We start from the raw sequence: 17,307 nt of genomic DNA on the forward strand, positions 1-17,307 counted from the left end.
TTTTTTTTTCTGTATTTGGTTCTTCCTGTCCCAGGAGTTTACAGAGAGAAGAGATTGCACCAGATCTGGATGGTTCAGATGGGTCTTGCCCTGATATTTTGTATTCTTCCTAGTGCTATAGATACCATGAGTGTTTGTAAAGTTTTCTATTCTCAAGGTAATTTTAGGGCCTCAACAGTTAGTCTTTGTGGCTCTAGGGAGAATTAATCTTTCTTTCTACCTGTTAACTCTTACATTTTAATTGTGGAGGTTTGGTAGTAGGAGCAGGAGAGAATATTATGGCTCCTGAAATCGGATAAGCTGAGAATGTGAACTGGAATACTTGTCACTTGCGTGAGTACTGGAGGGAGAAGCCATAGATGACACCTTCAACAGAGGAAAAAATAACACCAGTGAAATGAGAAGAAAAAGTGTATGGATTATTCAAGACAAAATAAAATAAAGAACTGCAGATGCTGGAAATCTGAAACAAAACAGAAATTGCTGAAGAGACTCTGTAGGACTGCCAGCATCTGTGGAGAGAAAGCAGTTAATGTTTTGAGCCCAGTGACCTTTCTTTGGAACATTAGCCTCAAAATGTTAACACTGCTTTCTCTCCACAGATGCTGCCAGACCTGCTGAGTTTCTCAAACAATTTCTAATGTTTTTCAAGCCAAAATTCATTGATGTTCATGAAAATATCAAGAAGGAATGAATGCAAGATGTTCCTGCCTTTATAGACATTATATAACTCATTGAAGAGTTTTCTTATAGAAATATGTTTAAAAATTACATTTCCCATTTCTGCTCTGGAATTTATTACCTATCTGTACTGGATTTGTGAGATTGTACAACCAAATGCAAAGTAAAGCAGTTGTTTAATGAAATTGAAGCTTCAGGACTTGTTATTGCCATGTCATATACCAGAATGCACAGATTACAAATTAATTACAGCTCCCACGGAGCTCTACAGAAAGGTTTATATTAAGGTTAGAGTCTTTTCGGAATCTGCAGCAGCCATTATGTGATGCTTTCAGTCGCCCCCTGGCCCTTGCAAAGGCTAACCATCACAGGCCAAACCTTTCACATTATACTCAAGGAGGTGGACAAACAGCCACTGTGACACTTAAAAATATTTCACTGAGAGGACCATTAACAAAACATTTCTGGGGAACATAACAATCAATAAAACTTCAATAGTATAGTGACAAAGAGAATCTTGCGTATTGGACCCATGACCAAACAAAGACAATAAAATTAAGTATTTGTATATAAATATACAGTCATGAGTTCCAAGGCCAGAATTTAGACACCATTTGATTAGTTGACTAAGATTAGAATGATCTTGGGTTTTCCCAGACAGTTTATAGCTTTACTCGCTCTCTAGGTTCAAGGAAATTAATCCATTATTCTCCAAAATTATATTTTTTTTTAATTTTTGCAGTAGAAAAATATGTGCTACACAATTCAACTGAATCTGCTCAAAGGAAGGTTTCAATCTTAAACAAGTTGATTAAGGTAGGTCTCCATATGGATGAGGTACAAAATAGGTAAGACTATTTCAAATTAAACAATGAAAGTAGAACAGTAGGGCAGTTTCACATTGATGCAAAGTTACTTTAGGACAAAATTAGGAGTAAATGGTGGAGGCAAGAGACGGTTCCTCTGAATGATCATTTATAGATTGTATACAAAAGTCTTTTTACATTTTGCTTCCCTAAGATTTAAATAAGATTGAGAACAAAGGGGTATTTCTACATGTGTATTGTAGTAGTCCCTCTGTGCCGAGCTGTCATGAATTGATGTCGCTGTGCAGTAACTGTTTAGGGCATTCTTCCACTGTCTCTGTGCTGTTGCACTCACTCGAACTGTCCAGCTGCTGCAAGAGAGACATCTTCTCTTTCCTCACCTTTGCCCGACGGTTTTTGAACCAGACCTATATAAATATGATGAGAGTTACAAATAAGGACACTGAAACAATAACAATTTGTATTTATATAGCGTATCTTTTAACATAATATAACATCTCACAGAGTTTCCCAAGAACCAGATATGGAAGGTGACAGCGGACAACCAGAACACAATCAAAGAGTTAGGATTTAATGCTAATTTAAAAGAAGAAACATGAACGGGAGAGATTTGGGCAGGGAATTCAAGGGCTTATGGCCAATGTGGATCAATTCCAACTGGGGATGTTGGGAGAGGCCAGAATTAGAGAAGTGCAGAAACCTTAGAATGTTTCTGAGCTGGAGGAATTGCAAGGGTAGGGAGGGGTAAGGCCATGGAATTGAAAACAAGAATGGAAGATTGGGGGAGGAATCATTTCTCACTGAGATGCTAGCTTTTCCTCCCACAGTCCAAAGATGTGCAGGTCAGGTGACTTGGCCATGCTAAATTGCCCATAGTGTCAGACGTATTAGTGAGAGGGAAATGGGTCTGGGTGGGTTACTCTTCGAAGGGTCAGTGTGGACTGGTTGGGCCGAAGGGCCTGCTTCCACACTGTAGGGAATGTAATCTAATCTAATCTAATTCTCTCTACAATCCACTGTAAAAGTGCTACCTTTTTGGTGCCTTTCTCCATCTTCTAAAACATGGTTTTACTTGCATTTGGATGTTAAAAAGGATCTTGTGTTGCAGTAGTAGCATCTCTACCTCTAGGCTAGGTAGTCCAGGTTCCAGTCCCTCACTCTTGATTTGTGTAATATCATTTCTGAACAGGTCAATTAAAATAACTACAGGAACAATAGGGCCAATGGCAGAGGACAGGATGGGGAATGTAGTCATTAAACTGTGAGGTAAATTGACCAGGCAGTGTTGAAGAACACATATCATTGCGTTATTGGATTAGCAAATTTGGTTGATGGCTCAACCTCCTCTCCAAACAACAGATCCAGCTCAGCAGGTCATTTAGTCGGTGTCTCGCAATTTACTGTAAACCTGCTCACATCTTAATTGTCATAAAATAGTATAGTAATCTCTAAACCCAAACTTTTCGGGAATTAATACATTTGTTGTTTGGTTGAGACTGCAGGACCAGAGCACCCATGACCTGGATCTTCACATGAATCAAGACAGTAACAGGTGCAGGAGGCCATTCAGCTCATTTAAATTCGCCCATATTGAAATAATTCACCAATTCTCCCCTTACATCTGCTTCTCCCATTGATGTAAATAATTGTTTCTTATTAATCAATTCCAGAATTTCCTCTTCCACTACATCATTTTGTGCATAAATGTGTCCTGATGTCTGTCTTAGATTCAAATTAAAATGTTAATTTATCAGCCCCTATCAGCCCTGTACTACTCTTTAAAAAAGTAATCCTCTGGTTCTACCTTTTCCATTCTCTTACTTATCTTGTTCAGCTCTCAGCTCCTGATTTGTCTATTTCCTGCATTTGCCACAAAATTACCATTTGTCGTGTACTTTCAGTATCTCCAGTCCATTTGTTATGAATGATCCCAATCATGTCCTTCCCCAGTATCTACAAATGTAATGTTCAACGGAAGTCATTGGATACTAGGCTGATAATTATCTAACCAGATTATAATGTATTAAAATTGTGTTTGACTCAGTTTACCTTTGTAAAATTGATCCTTTCTCATGGTCAATAAATTTTATGTTGTCTGAAATTAGAATATTATGAGGGGGCTCTTGTGGTAGTGTCTCAACCTCTGAGCCAGAAAGGCCTGCTTTCAAGTCCCACCTGCTCCAGATGTGTGTGATAAAGTCTCTGAACAGATTTGATTAGAAAATACTGACAACATGCCACTGCTTTAATATGTTCTAATCACCTTATTCACACTCTGGAACAGACAGGACCCCTGGCTCAGAGGTATGGGCACTACACTGCAAGAGCCCCCAGTCACTGCACTTTTCTTTCTGTCGCAATAGTTGCTTTCTTTTCTCTAAATCCAGATGAGCTCTTACATACAAGTGAACATTTTCTTTCCCACCACCAAATCACCCTTGGTCTTTATTCACCTTTTAACCACTACCAGTAAATCACTTGTTTTCCAAATGGTTAATTAATGTGAAAAGCCCATTCAGGGCAAGGCAAACTCTCAAAGGGGCGAGGAAGGGGGAGGACAAGAGGCTAAATTGGAATGGACTTGGAAGAGGAGATCCAATTATTGCTCTAAGAAACCTTTGGAGGGTGTTGGGGGGGGGGGGTGTTTAAATTGGTCACTTAAGTCAAAAACAGGCAGCAACCAATTAGCCTGTTGTAAATACTGACTTGACCATCCACAACCATTTAAACACTGACTACAATTGCTGTTTCCCAGTAGTTTAGCCACCCTGTAACTGGAGGATTGGTACCTTGATTGTTTCTTCAGAGAGGTGGCTGTTCCTGGCCAGGGACTCCCTGGTGCCGCTATCCGGGTAGCTGGTCTTGTTGAAGAGGTTTTCCAACTCCTGAAGCTGTCTGTCTGTGAAGACTGTCCTGTGTCTCCGTCTCCTCTTCTGAACCTGGCTCAGCAAGTGCAGCCCTAGCTGTGGCACAGCAGCAGGACTTGAGATGCCTGGGACAGGGGCATTACACAACAACGCTTGCATTTATTAGTGTGGAAACAGGCCCTTCGGCCCAACAAGTCCACACCGACCCGCCGAAGCGCAACCCACCCGTACCCCCACATTTATCCCTTACCTAACACTACGGGCAATTTAGCATGGCCAATTCACCTGACCTGACACGCTGTGGGAGGAAACCGGAGCACCCGGAGGAAACCCACGCAGACACGGGGAGAACATGCAAACTCCACACAGTCAGTCGCCTGAGTTGGGAATTGAACCCGGGTCTCAGGCGCTGTGAGGCAGCAGTGCTAACCACCGTGCCGCCCACCATCTTTAATCTGCTAAGCTGTCCCAAGAGTTTTTACTGGATTGTTAACAAGCAAAATTAACATTGAGCCATGTAAGAGTTTTTTTTCAGAACAGGTAAATCATCTGCTTCAAACATTGGCCAGTGAGAGGATTTGAGTTGGTGGCAAGAGAACTGGTTTTGTCTGCTGAGAATTAAAGCATCATGCAAAAAATAGGAGAGAGAGTTCCCTGTGTCTTTTCTCCCTCAACAAACAGCACCCAAAACAGAGAATCTGATTTTTTTTTCATTTGAGATTGATGGAATCTTGCTGTGTACACATGTGCTACCAAGGGTTTTTTTTTACATAATAACACTGAATGAACTTCACAAGTAATTTCTGTTTTGGACATGTTACTTATTGAAAGCGAGGGTTTTATGAACACTGATTATTTTTTAAATTTGGGAGCTGACAAATGATTATTTCCTTAATGCAAATTAAACAAGCAGCATTGGAAAGAGTGTATTAAATGAGACTGGGTCATGAACTGCAGTTTGAATCTTGACAGTAGCTTCTGATTTAAGATGAGAAAATGGAGCTGGGAACTGTGAAATGTCTTTGAGTTGTCAAGTTAGAGTCAAACTCCAATGTTTTTTTAAGCTAATGTACAGATCAAACTGCTTCAGTGACTGTACATTAAAGATATTTTTATGAATAAAATATATTTTTGAAATTAAAGAAAAGGGAAGTCTGACAGTCTGAGAATTACTTGCAAATTTCCTCTTTAAATCCACTTGATTGGGTACCGTGTGGATCAGTGGTGCTGGAAGAGCACAGCAGTTCAGGCAGCATCCAAAGAGCAGCGAAATCGACGTTTCGGGCAAAAGCCCTTCATCAGGAATAAAGGCAGTGTGGAACAGACCAGGTAAATCCCTGCTTCAATCTCTGCCCTGACATCAGTTAGTATGCCACAGCCACTGTAATTTGCCTCAGAAAATCTTGATCATGCTCCTCTTTCTGATTATTAAACCTCAACATTGCAGGAGGGCAACACAATTGTGAAGAATGCTGACATTCACTGTCTCATCCTGTATCGAGTGCAAGCTGCTTTAGTAAGAATTGCAGTTAGGGCTGTGTAATCTTAGTAAGAGGTTGGGAAGAAAATTGGGGGATAATTGAAACTAACCCATCCACGTGGAAAAAAGATGATTTTGGATCTGCCCTCTGTCTCTGATTTTTGGGGAAATCTGTAACCAGGTACTTCTGATGAAAATAGCCTTGACTGACTCTCCTCTCCCATAATAACACACACAATCTGTTACCACACTTCAGATCCAAATCTAAAGCCAGTACCTCCTAAATTAAATGAAGTTTACTATATTAAACCATCCAAATCACATTGTGTTACCTGCGTGTCTCAGACAGTAACGTGGAGAGGACTGGTGGACCCAATCTGAATAGCACGATTGCCTTTCCATGTGTCCACAGTAAACGTCTTCATCAGTTGGTACTGACCGTGGAGCTGAGTGAAGTCCAGAAAAACCGAGATTGTGCCAGTTGGGCAGAAAGCCATTCGCAGAATGGAGTAGGAGTGGGCAACACTGCCAAAGGAGTTGACCAGAAGGACATTTGTTGTCCTGGCTGGACAAAATACTGTCTATACTGAAATCCCTGGCAAACATCCGAATCTGGTGTGCACGGTCCTTCCAAATGTCCACTTCCAACCATAGATGAGACAGTTCCCTTGTGATCCTAAATTGTGAAATGTCTCACTGGGTTTATATTCCTTTCACTTGAAGGTTAGTTCTCCCAGACTATCCCCCGGCACTTATCCGACAGATCTCCTGTGTATTCATATTTATCAGTCAGATCAGACGTTTCAAACTGTGATCGGCTATTGTTCACAGACAACTTGTGTATTTAAGAAGAAGACGCCTAATCTGAAAGCAATTAGGGACATCAAATCTTCATTTCTGCACAACAATAAATACAGTCATTCCAAACCACAAGAATTACAAAACTCTCTCTTATTCAGGTCATGTATATACTGTCACAGATTAGAAAACATAGGAATAAGCGTTTGAGCTTTGATCGGGTACCTTTCTTGAAAATTTCAAACACAGTATGTAAACTTTGATTTTGTAGATAGGGCATTTGGTTTGTTGCGACATGACATTTTTGTACAGACCGCTGCATTATTTTTTTCCATTCTATAACAACCCTGTGAATCTCCACACCCATTACAGTTGATTTTAATCTTTCAGTGATTGACTGGAGGACTGTATGGATTGCAGTGGGAACCAGCAGCCAACCTCCTGCACTGAGCATCAAACGTGTCCCAGGCCAGCTCATTTGTTCGAGGCATGTCGTTCAAGCTGGATAGACCTCCTCTTGCACACTCTCTCTTCCCTCCCTCCCCCAAAATCAAAATTATTTACAGTCAGGCCACATTTACAAAGGAAAGGGAGAATGGGAAGCTTATTTTGCAGATCCCAATCCCAGGTTTTGCAGTTCTGGGACCCACACACATATTCCACCACTTAACCTGTGCCCCTTCTGTTTAATTCTTGTGGAGTTAGTTAAAACAAGACCAGTGCTGGCCTATACTGATAACTGTTTGCTTTATTTCTCCATTATAAAGTGACTGCTCTGCAAAAGCAAAACCTTTGACAGTTGACGATAGGTTTAAGGTGAAAAAGATTTTAAAAAGGACCTGAGGGGTAACTTTTTCACACAGAGGATGGTGCATGTATGGAACAAGCTGTCAGAGGAATTGATGGAGGTGGGTACAATTACAATATTTAAAAGGCATCTGGATGGGTATATGAATAGGAAGGGTTTAGAGGGATATGGGCCAAATGCTGGCAAATGGGACTAGGTCAGATTTGGATGTCTGAGCAGCGTAAATGAGTTGGACCACAGGATCTGTTTCTGTGCCGTAGTACTATAGACTGTAAGTCCTGAAGTTGTTAGAAGGGACTGCATTAAATGTATGCTTTTCTTATTTCCATGGCCATGAAAACTGAAATAATTCCCAAGGTGTAGTCTGGCAATATTTGACACAGAAGCAAAGGTGGTTTTAGCTGACTAAACGTTTTTTCGAAGCGTTAAGCATTGATGAGCATTTCAAAGGAGAGAGAGAGTCAGGCAGAAAGATTTAGGGAGGATATTCTAAACTGAAGCATTCTAACTGAAGCATTGTGGGTGGCACAGTGGTTAGCACTGCTGCCTCACAGCGCCTGAGACCCGGGTTCAATTCCCGACTCAGGCGACAGACTGTGTGGAGTTTGCACGTTCTCCCCGTGTCTGCGTGGGTTTCCTCCGGGTGCTCCGGTTTCCTCCCACAGTCACAAAGATGTGCGGGTCAGGTGAATTGGCCATGCTAAATTGCCCGTAGTGTTAGGTAAGGGGTATAGTAGGGGTATGGGTGGGTTGCGCTTCGGCGGGTCGGTGTGGACTTGTTGGGCCGAAGGGCCTGTTTCCACACTGTAAGTAATCTAAACTGGGCTCAATATATGTTCACCAATGGTTGGGCTGAGGTATTGAATCATCTTGTGAAATGATGTGTGATTAAGATATTTGATAATTATGCACAAGTAGAACTTAGTTTAAGAGGCACACAAAACGATTCATTTGGGTTTTGCAGAGATTCTGAAGCTGTGCATTCAGGTCCTGGACCTACAAATAAAGCAGAGTTGAAAAGTGTGGCACTGGAAAAGCAGGTCAGGCAGCATCTGAGGAGCAGGAGAGTTAACATTTCAGGCATACATCCTTTACAAACAATGCAGGTGAGTATGTAGTATTCTCTTTGCATGAGTGAAAAATGAGGTCTGCAGATGCTGGAGATCACAGCTGCAAATGTGTTGCTGGTCAAAGCACAGCAGGTTAGGCAGCATCTCAGGAATAGAGAATTCGACGTTTCGAGCATAAGCCCTTCATCAGGAATAACCAGTTTTCATATACTTTTGGAAACAGCTATCAAACATTACTTCACAGGCACTTGTTGTTCATGAAGTGTGCAGTGATTCATCTCCCAGTGATTCAGTGGTCAGTCCTTACCACCCAGGATGCCACAAATATTTCTAAAGGATTCCATGCAATTTTTAAAGTAATTTGAAAATTGTACTATTTCTTTCAATGTATATTGTTTTTGCATTTCATAAAAAGTAGTTTTTAACTTTGCTTTCATTTTTGTTTTATAGTATTAACTTGGTGGGAGGGAAGAAGGGAGAGGACTGCAGTTAAATAGAATTTCACAATATACAAAAGGATTTCTTAACCAGGTGAAGATAATGTATACTGTGCTGAACAATAGACAAATCCATAAGTTAAAGAGAGGGTTGATCCTGTCATGTTGTTCCCCGAGCAGACAGTCAGTCATTTGGCAGAATGCCAGAACTTTCCAACAGGCACCAAGACACCACTTGGCTGGTGGTGAGAAAGGTGCTGCCCATCAGATCCTTCATGTCCGCCTAGACTCTCTCTGCCACCACACGCTGCCCTAGAAGTGGCTGTGCTAGTGAAGAGACTGTCACACAGCTCCTTTTGCATTGTGACTTTGCAAAGAAGGTCTCGAGAAAGATGCAGTGGTTTTGGTCAAGGTTCATCCTGAGCAGTTCCACGACATGGGACTCTGTGCTGTACAGGCTATTCCTCAGGATGCACACTGAGACAAATATCAACTGCACCTGGAGGACCATTAATTTGGTGAAAGATGCTCTTTAACTTGTTGGTCTTCACGTGCAAGAAGGTGACCTTGACCAAGTGTTGCTGAAGGCGCATTCCAAGAACTATGTGCTGAGGGATATACTGAAGCGTGGGCCAGCTGTTGCCAAGGAGCGATTGAAAAAAGGCCACTGTCTGAGGTGTTTCTTATAACAGAACTCCATTTAGCTGTCAGATCCCCTGTTGCCTCATAAGTAAATATTTCCTTCTCGCATGAATTAAAAATACTCTTGTTATTTGCCATGATTTGGAGATGCCGATGTTGGACTGGGGTGTACAAAGTTATTTGCAACTGCACAGTAAGTGATTAGATTATCTACAGTGTGGAAACAGGCCCTTCGGCCCAACAAGTCCACACCGACCCGCCGAAGCACAACCCACCTATTCCCCTACATTTACCCCTTACCTAACACTACAGGCAATTTAGCATGGCCAATTCACCTGACCCACACATCTTTGGACTGTGGGAGGAAACCGGAGCACCCGGAGGAAACCCACGCAGACACGGGGAGAGTGTGTAAACTCCACACAGTCAGTCACCTGAGGTGGGAATTGAACCCAGGTCTCTGGTGTTGTGAGGCAGCAGTGCTAACCACTGTGCCACCCTAAGTCTGTGGGATGTAGAATTCCAATGTATCACTTGTGTTTCTTTTTCATCTTTGGAAAGATTATACAGAACAGAATGAGAAGCTTTTTATCTGTATCTATAGATTTTTTTGTTCTGAATAAAGTTTTTTTTGCACTAAAGAAATCAGTGGCTCTTGACATTTATGATATTACATTCAGACCGCTTAGACGCTGAGTTGTCTTGTTGAATCACTCCTAATAGGGACTGCTGGTCTGCTACCTGATGTGGCAACAGGATTTCAGCAGAAATACGAGAAACACATAAGACAGTCATGATTTGACTTTAAAATAATATTTCCAGATAAAAAATACTTGCCAGATGCAGAAGTAGACTATTCAACCCCTCAAAGCTGTTGCAATAAGCTGTTAGTCAATATCAACTTGTACCTGATGGAGTTCTTGATAACCAACTGACCCACAGGTTGTTAATTTAGCCTAGGACTTATAATGCACTGATTATAAGAGAAGGCTAATTTGGAACTCATGCAATGTGGGTGTAACTAGCAAAGCCAGAATTGTGGTCCATTCCTAACTGCTCTTGGGCTGAATGGCTACTTAGATATTTCAGAATGACTTGATTTCTTGTGGAACCTCAGATTTCCTTCTGTGAAGGATTTTAGGGTGGTTTTTTTTAACAACAAGCACCAGTAGCTCTTCTCTTGCCTGGCTTTTCAAAAATGTCTCAGAATTTTTAACTAAATTCCATCAGCTTCCAAATAATGTCCAAAAAATGTTTGTACAGGCTGCAGAATACTAGGCTGGTAATATTAATTTCTGGATCAGTGGTGCTGGAAGAGCACAGCAGTTCAGGCAGCATCCAAGGAGCAGCGAAATCGATGTTTCGGGCAAAAGCCCTTCATCAGGAATAAAGGTGATATTAATTCCCGACCAGGCTTCCAGTGAAATGAGAGAAGAGGTCAAACAGCATGAGGGTTTAAAAGGATACATATTCGTGGCGACAGTGATTTTAACTCAAGTGTGGAGAAGTGAGATAATATCATTGTAGGTTTAGAGAAAGTTTACAGCGTTTTATAGTTGGAAAGATATATGGTCTCCACACAAGGGAGGATTATTATGGACTGTCCTACCGCGCTAATCACTCGCCCTTCTCTGTGTAATAATGGTTTGTAACAAGTGTTAAAATCCGTCTGACACAAGACAACAGGATGTGAGATTTTTTTTGAAAGTTTACAAAAGGGATTCACTGGGGAGTCCAGATGGGAAGAGGAAACGCGAATGAAAAAAAGGTGTGAGATGGGGCCATTCGCAGCGGGAGGCTGGTGTGAGCATTTACACCTGGAAAATGATCGGTTGTGGCAGAAAACATGTGTGGGTTGCTCTCGGCCCAGCTCAGAAACACAGCTTTTAGTTTGGTTTAGTTTTGCCTCTGATGAGAACCATGCGCCGGCTCAATGTCTTGACAATTAAAATGCTAAAACTGACTCTATGGGACAGTCCCTGGCATAGGCAAAAAATAAACAGATAATTCAACAATGGAAACTAACGGTAATGTGCTGTCTATTCAAGGGTGTTGTAAAATTTTAAAGGGGTTAGGATGGGAGATGAACTGGATTTTGTATCGGCATATACCTTACCGTCAATAAAGTACTTTAGAAAAACAGGCAGTTTGCAAATAGCAATACTAATTTGATAACCACTGGCTCATCTGTTATAGCGGCTGAGGGGCAGATATCGGAAAGGAAATAAAATGCAGAAATCGAAAAACACTCCCCTTCATTTAGTAGCGCCCTGGGATCTTTTATGTCCATCTGAAGACGTTGACAGAGCCAGAGTTTAGTGACTCAATCCAAGTGACAACACATCATACAATGCAGCTCTCGATCAAATCTGCACTGAATTACATGTTTAAAGTCCCAGTATACTGGCACTGGAGCGTGTCCAGCAGAGATTCACACGGATGATCCCTGGAATGGTTGGACGGAATGGCTGAGGATCCTGGGATTGTATTCATTGGAGTTTAGAAGATTAAGGGGAGACTTAATAGAAATTTACAAGATAATACATGGCTTGGAAAGGGTGGACGCTAGGAAATTGTTTCTGTTAGGCGAGGAGACTAGGACCCATGGACACAGCCTGAGAATTAGAGGGGGTCAATTCAGAACAGAAATGCGGAGACATTTCTTCAGCCAGAGGGTGGTGGGCCTGTGGAATTCATTGCCGCAGAGTGCAGTGGAGGCTGGGACGCTAAATGTCTTCAAGGCAGAGATTGATAAATTCTTGATGTAACAATAAGGGCTACGGGGAGAATGCGGGTAAGTGGAGTTGAAATGCCCATCAGCCATGATTGAATGGCGGAGTGGACTCAATGGGCCGAATGGCCTTAATTCCACTCCTATGTCTTATGGTCTTATGGTAAAAGATTTGAACCCATGATTTTCTGGTCCCAGGAACGGGGGTGGGGGGGGGGGGGGGTGGCTGGGGGGGGGTGTAGCAGTGAACTAGGCTGACACCTTCAAACATTGGGATGAGCAACAGTTCTCTGTGGCTGGAATAACACTTGCCAAGCACTTTTTGCTGATTCCCCAATGTCCTGAAAGACTGGGAAAGCCAATAAACAGAGTCACTTGTCCTGCCAAGGCCAATAAGACTCAGGGCCAAGGGCTGAAAAATGTGATTACAATAGGTGGTTGTTTCCGACCAGCAGAGACACAATAGGCTGAAGGGCCTTTTCCCGCCCTGTAGACTTCTATGATTTCAGAGGTAGTCGAGTCAACTAAGTGTGGACTGGAATCACAGAGGCCCAAACTGCGTAAGGATGGTAAGTTTCTATCCTTGATGAACTCTAATGAAGTAATGAATTGTTACAGTGTAGGAGGCCATTTGGCCCTTTGCATTTGCCTGAGCTCTCCAAATGGACATTTCACTTGGAGCCATTCTAGCGAATAAACCTAAAACATCAATCCTTTTTGAAAACATTTTTTGAACCTACCTGCCTTCACCACATATTCAGGCAGTGCATTCTAGACCTTAAGCAATTTGTTTAATGAAGAAGTTTTTTCTCAACCTTCCTTTAGCTTTCTAAATCAATAACTTTAAATCTGGGCCTTCTTGTTCTTGATTCCATCAAATAGGAACAATATCTTTCTATCTTCTCTGTCAGATCCCTCAAATGTTTGAATCCATCTCTCAGATCTGAGCTTTCTACAAGGAAACTTACAATTTCTTCATAACTGAAAGTAAACATGCCTGGAATTGTTCTTGTGGATCTTTCAGTACTCTCGCCGATGCCTTCACATCTTTCCTAAAGTGCAGCGTGTAGAACTGAATGTAGCATAGCACCAGAAGCTTTCGTACAAGTTCAACATAAACTACTCGTCCTTGATTAATAAAGGTTAGGATATGAGATACTTTATGAACCACACTCTCTACTTGTCCTGCCACCTTTAATGATTTAAGTGCATGTACGCCCAGGTCTCTTTGCTCTTGCACTCCCTTTCAAGTTGTCCACTTTTTAAAACAAAATTGTCTCTGCAGTCGTTCTTTTACAGTAATCTTCTACTGATATCAAATCGTTACTTTCATAATTTTTCAAGTTATTTCAAATCCTAAACTGCATTGATGGAATTTGAACATTTATTGGATTATTGGTTCAGTAACTTGATCATTATATGAATGTATTCATCTTGAATACAATGTATTTGTAATCTTTAAAAATAAAGAGGAAGAGAGAATGTGTATGAAACATCACCTATACTTCATAGAATTGCAGTATTTTATAGGACAGAAGGAGGCGATTTGACCCATCATGCCTGTAACAACTTCCAAAAGAACTATCCAGCTAGACCCACTCTCCAGCTCTATCTCTGTGGTCCTCTAACATCTTCACTTTCAAATAAATATCCAACTCTGTTTTGAAATCTCCAATGGAATCCATCTCATTTGGTCAGTCAAAAAATCAAATGAAAAGCATTGTGCAATTGTAAAGTACTTCACTTCTTTGCTCACGAAATGTTGGCAGATTTTCCAGGCCAGTCTCTCAGGAAGTCACCCAACTCTTGCGTACCATTACTCCGAAAACTGTCATCAGTGCTGGCGATCTGCAAGATCACCCCAGGGCTCACACTTGAGAACATGCTCAACAATAAACCACCTGAAGATGGATACATGGGAGCTGGGTTCAACAAATGAACTGATCCTAGGCCTAGAAGATCACGTAATGGGGATGTGTTCGGCGTGGGGTGAAACACTGTGGGTTCAGAGCTGCCATTAACATCAGCATGCTGTTCCTTTTTCACCTCCTCCAGGTCAGCCAAGCTGCTGAATTCCTTATTCTTCAGATTGTTAAGGATAAACTCCCCCCCCCCCCCTCCGGAAATGGTGGCATCTCTCCAACACAGTTGCCTAGCAAGCAATAGCTCAGTTAGGTCTGAGGACATTCCAATTCTGCAAACACGCCCACTTCAGTTTAACATACTGATGTTTGAAATGTTAGTGAGACAAGAAACATGAATTAAAAACAAAAGGGATATTCAATTGTGATGAAAGGTCATCATGCTGAACCATTAACTCTGTTTATCACTTTGCTAATACTGCCTTATCTGCTTGAGTATTAAGGAGTCTGATGAAGGCCCTGGCTTCAACGTAGGGCTAAGGGGTGTCTTAATGATCAGTTAGGTAGCTCAGCCAGAGCAATAGTAAACCTGACCTGTTCCCTGGTCATAACAGTGAGCGTTAGTCATAATATTCCACTCCAACTGCTATTTCTCAACCCTTGGGGAAGTGTGTTCACATACACCTTCGAATTATTCTGCAGCAATTGACATCATAGTGGATCTGACATGATAGATATGTAAATATTGGTCACTATTACAATGAGGTTGAACATTTTCATAGGAATTATTATCCAGGGACACACTGCATTTAAGGAGGTGGAGGGATGGAATATATAACTGACTGAGGAAGTTAATGAAAATGAGGAAGAAGCACTTACAACAGCTCAACCCAGTGAGGTGAATGGCCAGTTGCAATGAATCAGTTAGAGAAAGAAGATTACCAGGTTTGAAACAAAACACCATTTGTAGAGAATAGGTGAGGATCATGTAGAGACTGTGAAGCACATCATAGTTGAATAATTTATGGACTTCACATGAAAAATGGCCACAAAATCATAGAACTGTACAGCATGGAAACAGACCCTTCAATCTAACTTGTCCATCCTGACCAGATGTCCTAAATTAGTCCAGTCCCAGTTGCCAGTATTTGGCCCATCTCCCTCTAAACCCTTCCTATTCATATACCCATCCAGATGCCTTTTAAATGTTATAATAGTACCAACCTCCTCTAGCAGCTCATTCCACACACGCACCACCCTCTGTGTGAAAACGTTTTCCCTCAGGTGCCTCACCTTTAAATCTTTCTTACCTTTAAATAATTTGCCTACCTTTATTTTAAAGGCAGGTAAAAGGTGCCAGCTGATCTTTGAGGGACTTTATTCTAACTAGAATCATTACCATCAATAGAAGAGAGAGAATGTTGGCAAAACAGGATGAGTTGTTGGAGAAAGCTGGTGAATCCTGTAGGGTTTATGGTCAGGTGAAAGATAAATTTATACAATCTATTACCACTCAATGCACTCCAGTGACACACTCAAAACACACTTCAGAAAACTGTGCAAATGTAATCAGTTCCTTTTCTTAATTAGCCACTTCATCTAATAGTTAATTAATTGTATTAATTTAGGGTGCCATGGTATGTCAATTTACAAATCTTTTCACTATTATTTTTATGAAAAAAACCTTGTGACAATAAATTGCTTTTCTATTCTTTTGAAATTAATAACTGGAAATTAGTTAGATTCTTGGAATGCACCTGGGAGTACAAAAGTGAATAATTCACTCCAAATGGCTTCCATGAAAGACACGTGAAGCCCCCATTAAGAACTTGATGGGCTGAAAAGATCAGGCTGGGATCAACAGCGAAAAGCAGAAAATCTTTGAGAAACTTCAATTTTGATCAACAAACCATGTCGCCTGCTTGGATGGACACAGATTCCCCAAAGCAAACAAAATCAGAGGGGTTAGCAGTTTCTGCAAGGATTTTGACATTTATCGATATATAGCAGTGTATTTGTAACCAAGGGTACTTTTTAAGACAGGAGAAAGTGAGGACTGCAGATGTTGGAGGTCAGAGCTGAAAAGGAGCAGGAAATTCCTTCGAGGAGAAAGTGAGGTCTGTTCCTTGGATGCTGCCTGACCTGCTGCGCTTTTCCAGCAACACATTTTCAGCTACTTTTTAAGACAACCAATCTGTTATTGAAAATGAGAAATTACTTTGTATAAATACAATAATTTGACTTAATCAAAATAAACGCAACCAAGTTGGAATACAGTGCTAAAATTTAATTGTTAGACAATATGAATTAATTGTAGAATATACAAAGTGAATAGGGTGTATTCCTGTAGCAACAGAGCAGACAATGAGTTTAAAAACTCACCTGTGAAATTTTTCAAGTTGTTCTAATTATGTTCACTAGCTCAGTTAAAAGAAGGACTAAATGCAATTGAACACCACAAACAATGGGATGTGAAGTTAATGGTATAAGGACAGATCAGCAGGAAACAAGTGTCTGAGTCACTGTTAACTATGTGAAACATTGATGGATAACTTTATTAAAAGGATTTGGCTTTGTAACTTAAGCAGTTCTTAAGAGTTCTTCCATGTCAAATTCCAAGTAGTTGTTTGTACAGCTCTCACATAATGTGATTCAGAATACACACAAGATAATGCTGCTTCTAAACTAATTATTCAATCAGGTAATCCTGTCAAGGGGATTCTGGTGCCTGGAGGTGATTTACTTTGCTGGTAATCAAAATCTGCTAGCCACTGTCTGAGGTTGAACGAGAAAATGTGCAGTTTTGCACACAATCAAACAGAGAAGGCATTGACCACAAAAAGAGACTTTGACGGGAATGTGCTGAGGTGAAGTTGAGGTGCCTGAGGGAGATCACAAAATCCAAACAACCCATCTACATTACCCAACACTTAAAGCACTACTTGCTTTGTTTGTTGGGTAGAGAATTCCAATGTTTGTTTACATCATATGCTAGCGTACAGAACAGAACTATTTTAGTGATTATGTATATATATATATAATAAAGATATTTTTATGAAATATGTATATTTTTGAAATTAAAAAATGACTTGCCTTGCATATGG

The sequence above is a fragment of the Hemiscyllium ocellatum genome, chromosome 47, assembly GCF_020745735.1.
Source record: "Hemiscyllium ocellatum isolate sHemOce1 chromosome 47, sHemOce1.pat.X.cur, whole genome shotgun sequence".
NCBI lineage: Eukaryota > Metazoa > Chordata > Chondrichthyes > Orectolobiformes > Hemiscylliidae > Hemiscyllium > Hemiscyllium ocellatum.